Here is a 15,196-nt window from a genome sequence, read left to right on the forward strand (position 1 = left end):
TAATAAAAATAAATTTATTGACATGAAAAGTTAACATAGTCACAAAACATCCAATGGTCGCGCACTAGGCAAGCCTGTCTTGCGGGTACCACCTACCGGTTACAATTTCAAATGCTTAAACGAGAGCTCGGACGATATTCGATCCCATAAAGAATTACATAATAATAAATCGTTATATAAAATACAGCAATATATATGAAAAATAGTATAGTGTGTAATACCTAAAAAAAAAAAAAAAAAACAATAAGTAAAATAAATATAAATAAACAATAATGAGTATAATTGATAAGAGAGCTTATATGGAATAATAATATGTAAGTGCCAATTTATTGAGGATGGAGCTTGAATGTACTACTACTTTAGAAGCTAGTTTAAAGGTGCCAAGGTGAATTTCACCAGTCAAATTGTTATTGTTTTTATTCGGTAGAAGTCATCCAAAGTAATACAAGATACCGATTTGTTTAGATTTAGCTTATTATTTCGAATGTACTGTAATATAGTAAAAAAAAAAATACCCCCTAATACCTGACGGTGAGATTTGCAGATGACAGCTTTGTCATTGGGGCGCGTTCACACTCTTTATTCACTATACCCTGTACAAGATAGCTTGATCTTTTTGATGTAAATTTTTCTGATCGACGTAACTTTGCAATGACGAACATATTATTTTCTTAATTTAATGATTTTAAAAACTTTCTAACAATATTAAAAAAAAATACATATACAAAATTTCCTAAAGATTCAAGCGTTATCCGAAAATTTTAAGACGTTTTCTGTTATATATTATTGCTTCAAAGAAAAATTTAAATAGAAACACTGAAAATAATAGACGCTGTATAATGTTACATCGGTCGAACGGTAGGGGATATCATTGTTAAGTTCTTGTTACGAACGGGGGTCCTTTTGGTTGGGGTCTCTTTGGCTGGTAATAACTCTTTTTAGAAAAATAAGTTAAAAAAAATTGAATTCTAATTTGAATTACGCATTCCATCGTTCCATCGAATGTTATATTTTCTGTTTCTCATCACTAGCCCGTCTGTCAAAAAGATCAAGCTCACTTGAACAGGGTATAAGACTGGAGCGTAACCAGTTTTCGTAAACATCTTCCGATCAACATTTCTATTAAACTATAGCTTAACTTTGAAACATGATTGCATATTAGTGTTGTTGTTTGATATTATTACGCACAAATTAATCAGCTGTTTTTCTATTTTTTTAATCTATCAGCTTGTTTTTTTTTTTATCTGTAACATAATGTTCAAAACAATAATAGCCTTGATGTAATTATTGTGTGATTGATACTGATTGGTTTGTTTTCAAATGCTGAATTTCTCTTTTTACGATATGTTCAATTAGGAATATTTGCTTACCACGTATATTCTATAGAAGAATTGAGTATTGTTCTGTTCTGGCTTGTGGGCTGAGTGAGTCAGTGTAATCACAGGCTTGAGCGACTTTTCAGCTCTCAAGGTTGGTGACATATTGGCAATCTAAGGCGTGGATAATGTTTGTCAAATCAATGTAATTTTTTTTTGGAGTCGGACAAGCACCCATAGTCAATGGAGCTGTAAGAAACATTAACCATTCCTGACATTGCCAATGCGCCACAAACCATGTGAACTAAGTAAAAAAAAAGGTACTGTAAGTACTATTGCGAGTTTTACATCATTCATGGCTGCAAATGTATGTTACAATGAGATGAGGTCACGGATCTTTCCTGATAGTTCTGTACGTGCTTTCATCTTAGAAGTCCGAGTATAAAAATATTACCCATATTTTTTGAACGTGATAAAGATACATAAAACACGATAAAAATGAATTAATTTGGTCTATTATTTTTTCATGTAAAGACACATAGTTTTATTAGCCAGTAAAATTTTAAATATTCATTATAATATCGGTTTTAATTATTAAAAAGTTCCTCAATGTTTAGTTATTGAACCACTAGCCGTGTATCATGGGGTATGCCATCGGAAACGGCAAATAAAAAAAAATATATACCGATTTTTTTTTGGAATAAGAGTTTTGTTGCATTGTCCATGCTCTAATTTTAACTCGCACTTCCACTGTAGATATATTTTAAAGAGACTATTTAATTAGACGCTGTAAATAAAGTATTTTAGTTACACAAAATAAGCAAAAAAAAAATTCTTAAAAAATAACGAAGGTTCATTCAAACTTTCATTCCCCATTAGGCCCCTGAGTATACCGTAACTGTATGTATTTTACTAAACGCAAGCATTAACACAAATTTCTATCTAAAAAAAGTGAAATGAATCAAATTCTTTTCTCCCCATTTATTACCCTTTGGGGATGAACTATGAATTCCGTTCTACGTTCCATAAAAAAAAAAAAACATTCTGTTAGATTTGTACGTTATACGTCAAGTAGTCATTTTAAAATGTTATTGAGTAAATAGTTTAGATTTGAAACTTCAGTGCAATCCTCATTTATCATCCGCAATAAGAAGACTCAACTCCGCTTGACACTGGAAAAGTTAAACAACTAACTGATATTGATACTGCCCGATTAATATGTTGTGGTTATATTCATAGTATTATATCTTACAGTATATGTATATACTTAGGGTTCTTTTTATTTCATATCAAAGGTAGGTAGGTAAAGGTATAATAGTAAATTGTGCACTATGTGGTCACCGGTGCTTATAAAAATTTGCATTGTCAGAAATATTAACAACCCCTTATGATGGTAATCATTGTGTAACATTGGGAACTGAGATGTTATTTCCATTGCGCATGTAGTTACACTGGCTTTTTAGTAACCCTAGTAATTAATCTGTGACTTTCTTTCCTTTATTCGTATTCCTGGTCCATAAATAGTTTAGCTTCTAAACTACGCTTCTTAGAAAATTCTACTATCCATAGAGAAATACGTATCTTGATACTGACCTAAGCCCACCCAGCCTTGGGCACTGTTATTAGTGCTACTCCATAGTTTGTTATTATTGATAATACTTTTTAAAGCGAAAGGTGTAGATAAAATCTAGAATAATTATAACGACGATTACATATTTGAAACTAAGATTCTATCACGAAGAACGAAAACAGATTAAGCAATTCAACACAAATGGCACGGTATGGAATCGTAATCTTCTATTAAGCTGCGATCACTCTGGCGCAAATAAATCGACTACAAAGACAGTTGACGTTATCGTCTTACATCGCGTGGGTGACGCCGCAGCTTTTCAAAATTACGTCATTCGTTCTCTTTGTTTAGATGCGCAGGTGTGTTTTTAAGCTGTATCGTACGATGTTGTATTTCACGTTTATCTTAAAAACATAAGTTTTTGATCATAGATTTGATTACAAACCTCGAAAATAGGTTGATAATATCTTATTTTGTCTACTTATTTCATTTAAACGCGTCAATCTTTCCAAAACACATAGGCGACATCTCGATTTAACTTATTCTGATTTATTTGTATCCCTTTTTAGCGCTGGTGATGTGAGCAGCATCTTCTAGGTGGATATCGCCCACTTACCATTAATTCTACCACCAATTATTCATATTTCAATACGAAGGTTAACTATGTCAGGGTTAAATGCAAAGCGATCTCGTGACGGCCTTCAGAGAGACGGAGGGTGTATTGCTGGTTTTATAGTTGGTATTCCGATAGTTGGTTGTCAGTGTGTCCCACATATCGTAAGAAACCGGTAACTCACATACTAGGGGGAGGCGTTTTTCTAGCGAATAAAATATAAAAAAGTGTGTCAAGTTGCAGGCACATGGGAATTAACATCATCAGCATTATATTTGTAGTTAGTGGATTATTGGTAATATCAGGACTAGAAAGTACAGTATTAAGTCATGATAGGAGTACAAAGTATTAGCGACAGGGAGTGAAGGAGCCCGTTACCAATAAATTAAAAATATTAACTCTTTCCGTAAAATATATCAATATAAGTATTGTTACCCACTTGATGTTTTCTATCTATATAAGTAAAAATGAATGTTTGTTTATTTGTCGTCTTTGCGTTTCTAAGCCATTGATTCGATCGCGATGAAAATTTAACGAGTTTCGCCGGTATGGTTCCTAACCCAAAAATAACTAGAATTATTCTTTGTTTGTATTTAAATATTTTAATATATACATCTCATGTTGAATCTTTCTTTGTATTTTTTTATCCCGTAATTAACACGCTTATTGGAGAATCTCATTCTACTCGTCTGAAGTCGTGATGAGTATCTAGTTTTTTCTAAATACAAGCAATTGAAGACATCTGAGTTTTCTAATCTAATATGAACATGAAATGATTTTGATTGAACTTTCATTTTTTATCTCTTTAATTTGTAGAATTTATCTTTATTAACGCGATAGTGTAATCAATTCATAAAATTATAATAATAATTTAAAAAAAAAGATGATAATAAAGAGATACAAAAAATCTTCTACTGTAAAAGTAACATATGGTATATTTTTCCGAGATAAAAATTTTTCGTGCTGTGAAAACCGTTAGAAAAATACACGGGCCCATGCCAAGGGGGTCACGTGGAATTCCTTGCCAATCCAAACCACTGCGCTGCATCTTCTTCACGGATCATTGAGGGTGCGGGATCGAGTTGCTATAACGTATTTGCAGTCCGTGCAGTACGTAAAGCAGCACGAGGCCCTCTCGCTACCTTCTTCCTCAGGGAAATCTTTCGAGAGGGTCAAGTTTAAGGCCAGCAAGGCACCTGCAAGCTCCCCGGTATTACAGTTGTCCAGGGGTGGTGGTTCCATCAGATGAGCCTCCTGATCGTTTGCCACCTACGACTTAAAATAAAAAAATACGATGCTTTCATAGTCTTAGCCGAGTGGAATTGGTACTTTCTCTTTTCTGCTCCACCGTATTATTTTGTAACATGGCGGTCTCACAGAAAAAGACTTTGACTCTCCACACAATTTGTTGTAGAGAGAGTTCTTGTCCAACCTCACGGACGAGTATCTAAGGTTTCACATGAGGCACGCCTCTACCTATATACTTGGCGGTGTCCCGGTCCGTGCCACAGTGGTGATACCCTTCGCGTCCGATCTTACAAAGGTAACAAAAACAACGGTGACCCAGCATTATCTATGTATAAAATAAATAAACGGATAAGACACTATACAACTATCGAAAATGTAGTTATAATATTTCCTAAAAATTTGGCCTCATCGAAAATTCGTTACAGACGTGACGTCGTTGTAGACAGATGTGGATCTTTATTCAAATATCTCCTTATTCAAATGAATTACTCCGGATCTTGTGAGAAATTGAAAAGATCGAAGGCCCCCGTTCAATTTGGCTGTGAATAAAAAATTGAAAGTATATTGGGGAAGTAGGTTTCGTTTATACTATAAATTAGAAATTTGCGACTTTTGTCAATTTAAATTGGAAGTTTTGGAATAAAACTAAATTTATTTTATAAGATTTATAAAAAAAAATATTACTGATTCGACTTTTTGCAACGCGTTCGTTCGAAACCTTCCATTCCATTCACGTTCCAAGCTATACTGTTTTCTTAAGCTGGATTGTAGTTTATTCCGTTACGATACACGTGGTTACGTTTGATACAGACATTTAAACGAAACATGTATGTTTCCTGAGAATTATAAACACAACGCAAACGGAACGGATTTCAAAACACGATTTTGGTTTGAAATAAATAAAGGTTCATAAAGGTTATATTATTCTTCGAATTGGTGTGTATGCTAAAGTGAGTAATTAGAACAAGAGACCCAACTTAAGCGTTTTTTGATAAGTCTTTGAACTGGTGACCTCTTACATTAACAAGATAATTTGCCTTATACTTTTCTGTCATTGATAAAATATACTAAAGCGTTCTTTTTGTTTGTAAAACTATGCATATATTTCAGTTTGAATATTTTAATATTCGATTAAGTATAGTACAATGAAATCGCAAGAAGAATGGTTTCTTTATAGCCTCGCCCTTACTGTGTCGTTCAAAGTTTGATAAATATTTTTCTTCCTTTAAGCGGCGTCCATTCATTCGTTCAATTGAATGAAACGAATTTTTACTTAATTTAGTAACGATTTATTTTTTTATTTGATTTTTCGTACAAGAGTTTTATAGTTTTAAATTTTTCTGTTATTCAACAAATATTATTCAAATAGATTGTACGAGTAGTATTCTTTGTTAGATATTTTTAAAGTTTTTGACTAAGAGTATTTCGTATTCATGACTTAGAAAAAGACGTTTTGTAGCTTTTAGGAGTCGACGATAAATCTAAATATTTGAATTTAAAAATATCGTTATGCATTGTGACACGTAAAGTATTTATGTGTACTTTATTTAAAACGTGAAAAGATAAGGCCAGGTCTCATAAGTGGTGAAAAACGCAGCCAAGGGTGTTCGTTTTTTTTTATATAAAACAGATTGGTGGACGTGCAAATGGTACCATCATATGGTTAGTGGTTAGCAAATATTAACCATTCTTTCTAATGTAATAATTAATAATAATTCCGCTAATCGTGATACCAGTATGCTATGTACCTTGTTCTTGTATTTACTCTGGTTCACATTTCCATCAGGCCGAAACACAATAATACTAAGTATTGCTCTTTAGTACACAAAGTCCTACTACCGAGTATGATATCACGAATTTACCTTCGATCGACACCTGAACAATTTATCTTAAAACAAGCTAAAGTCTGGGCTCATAATAGTAGCACAACGTCATAACAATGACTGGATGGTGACCACTCAAACAAGCTTGCATAAAGCCGCTTAGGTTTAGGGTCTGAAGATTATTGCTGGGCCCGAAAGGACTGAAAAACAGGAAAAAACTCTTCAACTAAGGCGACCAGGAGACTTGCCAACTTTTCAAGGAGGAGTAGCTAATTTTTTGAAGTGCACGAGTGTGTGCGTAAACAATGTCTATTCTCTGTCCTCATAATCCAATGGGAGGAAAGACGGTTTGGAAAAGGAGTGTAGGACGGTTATTTTTTACCTGATCTACGGTTCGAACTCGAGATCAGAGGCTTCTAAACAATGAGTTTTTAACAATATGCCTCAACTCAGTTACTAGTTTAGTTTCTCCGTAAAAAAGTGAAATTATTTCGTTCAGCAAATTGAAAGTTTTTAGACTGTAGACTATTTATGTTTATCGTGTTATATACACACGACATCCTTAATTCCGTCAGATACAAATGAGCCATCACAAATATAATATCACCTATCAGATATATTTATGGATTCCTGTCTGTCCGTTTTCAAGTTAATAATTAAACACACAATTCCCGAAAACGAATTTAGCTTCGAGTATTTTCGCTCATATTTCGCGACATTCATTCAATTATGAAATTATGTCGAGAAAAATTTACATTTTAAATGTTTTGACGTAGTTTTGACTCGCATTAGCACTCGTCTCACATCATTAAGCAGTCGCTTGTTTGATTCTGAAGCCAAACTTAGTTTTTATACTAAAACTAGCCGTGTACCCTATGGAATATCTCATGGAAAAGCACTGTTACGTTGATCTTTTAAAATAAACAAAAGAATAAACACAGACTTTATTGATTCTAATTTAAAAAAAAATACGAAATTTTAAATACCATTTTCCATATTTCGAATTTATTAAAAAAGGCGAACTTCTATTCAAACTGTTAACCTCTTGGGTAATGAATTTTGTAAAATGCTGTTACATTTTTCTTTTACTGAAATACCTAAATAGCGTCAGTAACTTTATTTTATAATAAAAATGTTAAATAAATATTAATTATAAAATATTCTTTTCACCTAAATACTTAAACCAAGATACAAAACTACTTCCTCCATTTAACCCGGATAAAGTCATCTCCTTCATTCGGAAAAAAAAGTCTTATTGCTACCAAAAGATATTCCTGTGCAAAATTTCATTCTGTTAGACAAACTGGCTTAGACTGTGCGTTGCATGTCAATAAGTCAGTTTCTTGGAGGTAGTGCTTAATGTAAGCTAGTCTGGGTAGGTTAACCAACTTATCCTATATACTACCGCATAGGAATACTTCGTCTTTTTGTGTTTCGGTGTTTTATTACAGGAACAAGCCATATAGCTAGAATAGTTAACGTTTCTAACTATTCAATTTCTATATGGTGGTGACCACATACCATCGAGTAGCCAATTTTCCCGTCCGCCTACCAATTTAATATAAGTTGTTTTAAATTTGATTAAGTAGATTCAAAGTAAATTAATTCAGAACCTACGCAAAATTTCTTAACAGAATATTAAGTTTTTGACAACTAGGTTAATAAATAGTAGCTATTTAAATTTAATATTGATTTACATAAAGAAATATAGCTTGGTGTAAATGTGTATTATTTACGTGGTGTTGGGTCTTGTACAGGCCTGATCGGTAGGTTCTGTTTGAAGGTTGAGTGAGCCAACGTAAATACAGGCACAAGGGACATGATATCTACGTTCCCAAGCTTGATCAGTTATTCTACCGTCAAACAGCAGTACTCAGTACTGTTGTGTTCCGGTTTGAAGGCTTAGTGAGCCAGTGTAACTTCTTGATTACCAAGGTTAGTGGCGCATTGGTGATGTAAAGAATGGTTAATATTTCTTACAGCGCCATTGTCTATGGGAGGAGGTGACCACTTACCATAAGATGGCCCATATGCTCGTCAGCCACCGGAATACCCACTAAAAACTAGCGGTACCCACGCCGTATCTTCGGGAGGGCATCACGGGATCGTTTACTACCTTTGTGGGCCTCCAAGCTAGAGGAGTTCAGGGGGTATTATTCTATCACGCTGCTCTAATGCTGGTGGTAAAACATGTGGCAGAGTTTCATTTGACACTTGCTCATGATGAGCAAGAAAGAGATGAATATTCTGGGCTTTCGCCCTATGATCTTGAAGATCTAGTATTTTCAGTAGGTTTCGCCTTTTTAGCAACTGGTCTTTGAATTATAAACCGAAAGGCGGATGGAGCGCGTGGATCATACGCGCATATAAATAATAAAGCAACAAAATCGAATATAAAACTCTTGGTAGTGTGAATGAACGTGATTTTTTTTTTAATATGTCAAAAAAGTTATGACATATTTAAAAAAAAATAAGTATGTTACACTATAATTTTCCCTCAAGTTGTCTAAAAATATATTTATATTGATTCATTTCCGTAAGATCTCTCTTCGTATCTCATTTGTGAAAGTTTGGAACTTGTTTTCAGAGAAATGAAAAAATAGAAAAAATAAATTTCAATATTTAATCAAAAGTTTTATTCAAATCCTGACATACTTTAAAATAAAAACATCTTATTTGTTTATTTAAAAGCGTTGAACTAAGACATTTCAATTTCAATGTAAAACCGAACCACGGCGGAAGATAAATAGTCAGGTGTGTGTAAGAAAAGTATAAACTACCTCTATCAAGTAACTTTCTAAGCATATTACGTTAAAAATGTAAAAATATTTTGCTAGTTTGGTTTTCCGTATCGGGGATGAATAATCTCAGAAAATAATAATGTCAGAAAAAATGCTAAACAAACTTTAAAGCAATTTGTTATTAATAGAACCTAGTACAAGGAAAGCGACTCGATATACAAACTTTTTGGTGGTTCCACAAAAAGTTCTAATATTTATTTAAAGAAAAATCTTATGTACCAAATGATGTTTGTAGATGATGTATTGTCGAATTATCACTATATTCACAATGATATATCAGTATAACCTAACCTAACTGTATAATGTATAATTAAATGCTATAACGTACAAATTCTGTAATTTTCAGTTGCAAGAATTACCCACCAGGCAAACCCGCAAAAGGCCATCACGCACAACTTTAAAATTAACTAACTCACTTATCTCTGTCACTGTACCGATCTACAACTTTTGTCATTAATACTTGTAGCGTCTGCGGGTACAGTCGAGCACGAAATGAAGTTGCATCCTTATTACAAGTTACAAACTTCTTTTCACTCAACCTGTTTGTACAAACAAAATTTACTCCGAAATGAATTTAGTTTCATGTTATATATTTTTTAAGCATTACTTATATTTTTCCAAGTCTAAATAAATGTCGGAGGTACGTATGTACTCATAATCATATATACACGTAAATCAATTTAATCGCTTGATAAGTCTTAGCCCACTTTCTGTCAATTTTGGTTATCTATTTGGTATCTTTTTTTTTATTAATATGTTCCTCTACAGTTACACTGATTGTATTTTATTGTTGATATGTGAATTATTTTATCGATAGATTTTTTTTATTTTGTCGAGTTGTTCCGTCATAATCATTCCACATAATCTCAACCTGTGTGCAGCATAAATTGTGTTCACAAGAGCTATTCTGTAAGAAAATCGAAACTCATAGCGTGAGCGTGAAAAGTCAGAATGTGATAAGCGATATTGTCTATAATCATAAAATTTATAGGATACACGTATCAAAATGGCGTATCACCGTTAGTCGTTTGTCAACATTTCAAGAGTGAGATAAAAAGTGATTTCTTACAAAATCACGGCAGTACATCCGTCAATATCATTAGCACGTCGTCTCCACTACGAGCAGATGCGACAAAGGTGTGATTTCCGAAATCTTTTCTGTGGTATCGTAAATATAAAACATGTTGATTTAAAATAGGTTCAGATTGAATTTGAATAATGATGGTAGTTAAGTTTATGAAAATTGCGGTTAAATTAAAAAAAATAGATATTTTTTTATGGAATGCGTTCATCAAAATTAGTAGTATTCTGATTTAAGTATTAATTTTGATAAATTGAATTATAAGATTTAAGTAGTAATTCATTTGTATGTGTGTCTCTGCATATGTGTGTGTACTCAGCATACTCATTTCAAATTGTAATAGTAAAACTATATATTTTTTGTTTATCAAATCAAAATAAACTAAGCAAACAAGAAGTTATGTTTTCGCTTCGGCTTATAGCATTGTCTGATTGCGGTTATTTTTAATTACTTCCGAGAATATTTGGATTCAAAATAAAATATTGGACATGAAAAACATTTAATAAGAAATATCGTTAAGATACATTTAATTTTTACAGAAGAAAATATGCAAGAAAAATAACTCATTTTATAAAGGTCTTTTTTGTTTGTATCTAATGTAAAATTATACAATTTTAAGGAGAACAATTTCAGTTGCGAACTTTCATGCTATCGGCCAGATGAATATTCAGCTGCGTAGGCCAAACTCAATGATTTCGAAAGAAAATGTGATTGTTATCCACTAAAAGCCCTGCGATGGTCGTCCTCAACATAGATTGGATGGGCCTCTGGATCGTTATCCTTTGCCCCAGTGTGCATTATTTGCTAATTTATTTCCATATCGAGACCCATGTTGTATTGACTTGAAAACATGATAAATGTTTGTTTTGTATTATATGAACGGATGACGTAAGAATGGTGTATGTTTGGGCACTCCCAAGCTACTTTTCTATTATTTACGTCGGCTCCTTACGCTAAATAATAAAATAAAAATGCGTCGGTTCGATACAGTTTGCTCCACAGATGTGTAGAGTGCTTCCGTGCAATTAGGGGACGAGAACGTTACGCAAATATTGGAACATCGGGATTACGACCGAGAAAGTAAATCTAACAAAACTAAATTTACAAAAGAACTGATATGTGTGGAACAAAAATAGTCGGAATTTTAGCGTTGGACTTTTTAAGGAGAAGGTTTTCAAAGTTTATTGAATGGAGGTTCCTGGATACACATATAGGTATCATCCGACACATGGAATTTCCTCATGACGTTTTCTGTCACCGCTTACATATCACTCACTGCACGATTTTTATTATTTTATTGTTGAAATATGCAAGACGGTATGAGAAAAGATTTTCATCGAACACATGTGAGTGCTGGTTAATTTCGGCTTAAATATCTTTTATAGACATAGTAGACGTAGACACATTTTTATTGTGCCAAAGATGTGGTCACCGACGCCAATCGGAGCAGAGTAATGGAATGAATTCCAAATCTTCTCAATAAAAGAGTAGGCCTTAGCCCAGCAGTGGGACGGATGACCCACCACGTGTATTTATATTTATACTGTTACTGTAACTGGTAAATTTAATATATAATCAATAAACCATATGAAATAAAAAAATACACCGACAAATGATTAGAATTAAATGTACATGATTAGTATCATTATTGCTTGTCTACCGCTGCCGTATACGTCAGAGAAAGGGAAGCCAGACAAACTGGCGCCGTAACGCGTTACGTAACGAAGCGGTTTACCCTCCCATAAGAAGTTATCACTTCAAAAAATATAGTGTTACGTTTATAAAATAAATATATATTTCTTATTCCTATAAAAATATCCAGCAAGCGTAGTATATAATATACGCGCTACGCATACACAAAGCCGGCTGTGTGAGTGTGACGTCAAGACGACGAGAGCGTTATGACGTTTGTTGTCAGGGAGTACGGGTCTTATCTCAAAGGCGCGCAAATATGTTTCACATTAAAAATATTATCTTATTTCTTAATTATAGCTTCTTTAAGATCGTTAACTTACATTAAAATGACTGATTTGTAATATAAGGTATTAAATTTTTGAATGCCACTTGGTCTAGTGGCTAGATATAAGGCCGCAGATCCTGAAGACCTGGATTCAAAACCCAGCTTGGGCCGATAAAAAGTTATTGAGTCTTCTATCGAAAGATACTCAGTAACAGCCCAGAGTTTGGACGTTGGAAGCCGTTCGAAGCCGTTGGTCCTATCCTAGAACTCATCTCGGTCGTGTCGAATTCGCCGTTCCATCGGATAATGACAGTGAGGGACAAGAAAGTGCATCTGTGTTAGCACACACACTAGTGCAGTATAATATGTCCTACATAATTGGCTGATCTCCCTTGTGTTTGACTAAACTCGGTCAAGATGACGTCATCATAATTATTAGTTTTAAATACGTGTATACTCATCGTATACTGTTGTATAATATTTAAAAGTAATATAATAGAGTCGTTGTTAATTATTTTATGAAATTCGTGACATTTTAAAATCATATTCCGTCGACATTAAAATTCCATTATCCGAGGTTTCAGAACGGTCGAGAGTAGGGTGCCCTTCAAAATGTTTTATTAGTATATTTTGATGACCCCATTGCATTGAATAAGTAATAAAAAATATTTTAGAAAATAAAATGTCCGAATTGTGTGTGCTTGGGCATTTAAAACCTACAAATAATTTTGGTTCAATATATGTTTATATTAGTTACCCGTTTCGACTTCAACACATACCAATATATAAATATCATACAAAGTTACTCGAATCATTTCAGTTGAAATTTTCATATTCAAATAAATGTGAACTATAGTTGATTTCGTGAAGAGACAGCGGTATTCCGTTTTTCAGATATAATCTATTTATCAATATATTTATATATATATATGATGCAACATCATGTACAGACTGTAAATTTCCCACTGCTGAGTCTCCTCTCCCTTTCAGGGAAGGCTAGGGAGCTTATTCCATCACGCTGCTCCAATACGGGTTATTGGATTCACATGTGGCAGAATTCCGATGAAATCAGACCAATACAGATTTCCTCACGAGCACATGATGAATTACAAACATAAATTGAGCACATGAAAATTCACTGGTGCTTGCCTGGGTTTGAATCCGCAATTATCAATTAAGATGCGTTATAACTGGACCATCTCGGCTCTTATTTAAGATAGATTATATATTTACTTGTCTATTGCTATAAAGATATTTATTGCTCGAGTTAACTAATTCAAATTGCATTGTATTGCACTAAAAATATCAGATGGTATGCCAATCTATGTAAGGAAGTGAATCATTTAATTAAATTAAATGGAATAGATTCGTGACAACGCAACGAGTACCGTAATCCAAGGCCAGATTGTAATTTATCTACATATATAATCAAGATATTATGAAGATCAGCTGATGCAATTCAAAATACAAGGATGTATTTGGACTTTGTTCCAATGACAGATAGATGACGTCACGACGACGGCCAGTAGCTGTATATAGTCTATTTTCTCTATTTTATTACTATCCCTCCGTGTTTAAGGATGACGGTGTAATATGTTTCCTTCTGATTTCGACGTCTTAAACCAAGGTCCGGTACAGGAGGCGCTCAAAGGACCCGCGATTTCTGAGCCCTTGAGTGGGCTGCCAACATTCGGATGAGTATTTTAAGGCTAGCCTCCACCCGATTTTGCTATAGAGGCCAACAACTACTATCAAATAGAAAATAAAAATACTACTAAACAATAATATTCTAAGCTTCGTTTAAGCTCGGAGCGGCTGCGTGTGGAGGGTGTCTTCGCTGACTCGCTACGCCGAAGAAGACGGAGGAGAAGGCGTTGGCGTTATTAGCATCTCATCTCCTTGCCATAATCGTCGCAGATACTAGGGGGTTTTCTGTTCCTAGATTGGTGTCCCAGATAGTCGGGCCAAATGTTGGAGCGTTACACTTGTATGCATAAGCGATCCCGTGGCTCTCTTTGGTTTTTTAGTCTGAGTCCCACAAACCTCCCACTTCAAGAGGGAAGAACGCATTAATGCGTTTAAAAAAAAACGCAAATTACGCAGTAAACGCATAAACTCATCTGGATAGGTACCAAACGCTCATCTCATATTCTATCAGGCAGCAATACATGCATTGCGGTGCTCCGGTTTTATTAGTGAGTGTAATTATAGACGCAGTGGGCATAACATTTTTATATCTGTGTTTAGTGGCGCATTGATGTTGTTAATAATTATTATTAGTAACTATGTATATATTTGTAGCAAGATCATTTGATGCTTATAAGTGCTTTAAAATTTTCAATATGAAATCACTAACGTTAGCAAGTAAGTAGCAAAATTATAGCAAAAATGGTGTTAGCTGTTTTCGGAATACGTTCGAGATTTGTTATTTAAAGAAAAAGTGTATAAATATACTCGTATCATATTTATCACAGTTAAACCATTTTCATAGCATCGAAGTGCTGCAATAGGATCTAAGTTGTTTTGATTCTCTCTCATTCTTCAATACGATATATATATACCCAGACGGTATGCCATCAATCCCATACAACCACTTAAATTCGAGAACAAATTTCGAAATTAACCAAAAAGCGTAAATTGAATGATAAAATTAATACGTCATCCATTACACGAACTGCATTTATCAATAACAATCATTTTGAGTGAAAGCGCTATGAGTAAACTGTTAATTCGTTAAATCAATGGCCATCAAATAGCTGACACAATTTTTACTAGCCTTCAAAT

Source organism: Vanessa atalanta, chromosome 9, assembly GCF_905147765.1.
Source record: "Vanessa atalanta chromosome 9, ilVanAtal1.2, whole genome shotgun sequence".
Classification (NCBI taxonomy): Eukaryota; Metazoa; Arthropoda; class Insecta; order Lepidoptera; family Nymphalidae; genus Vanessa; species Vanessa atalanta.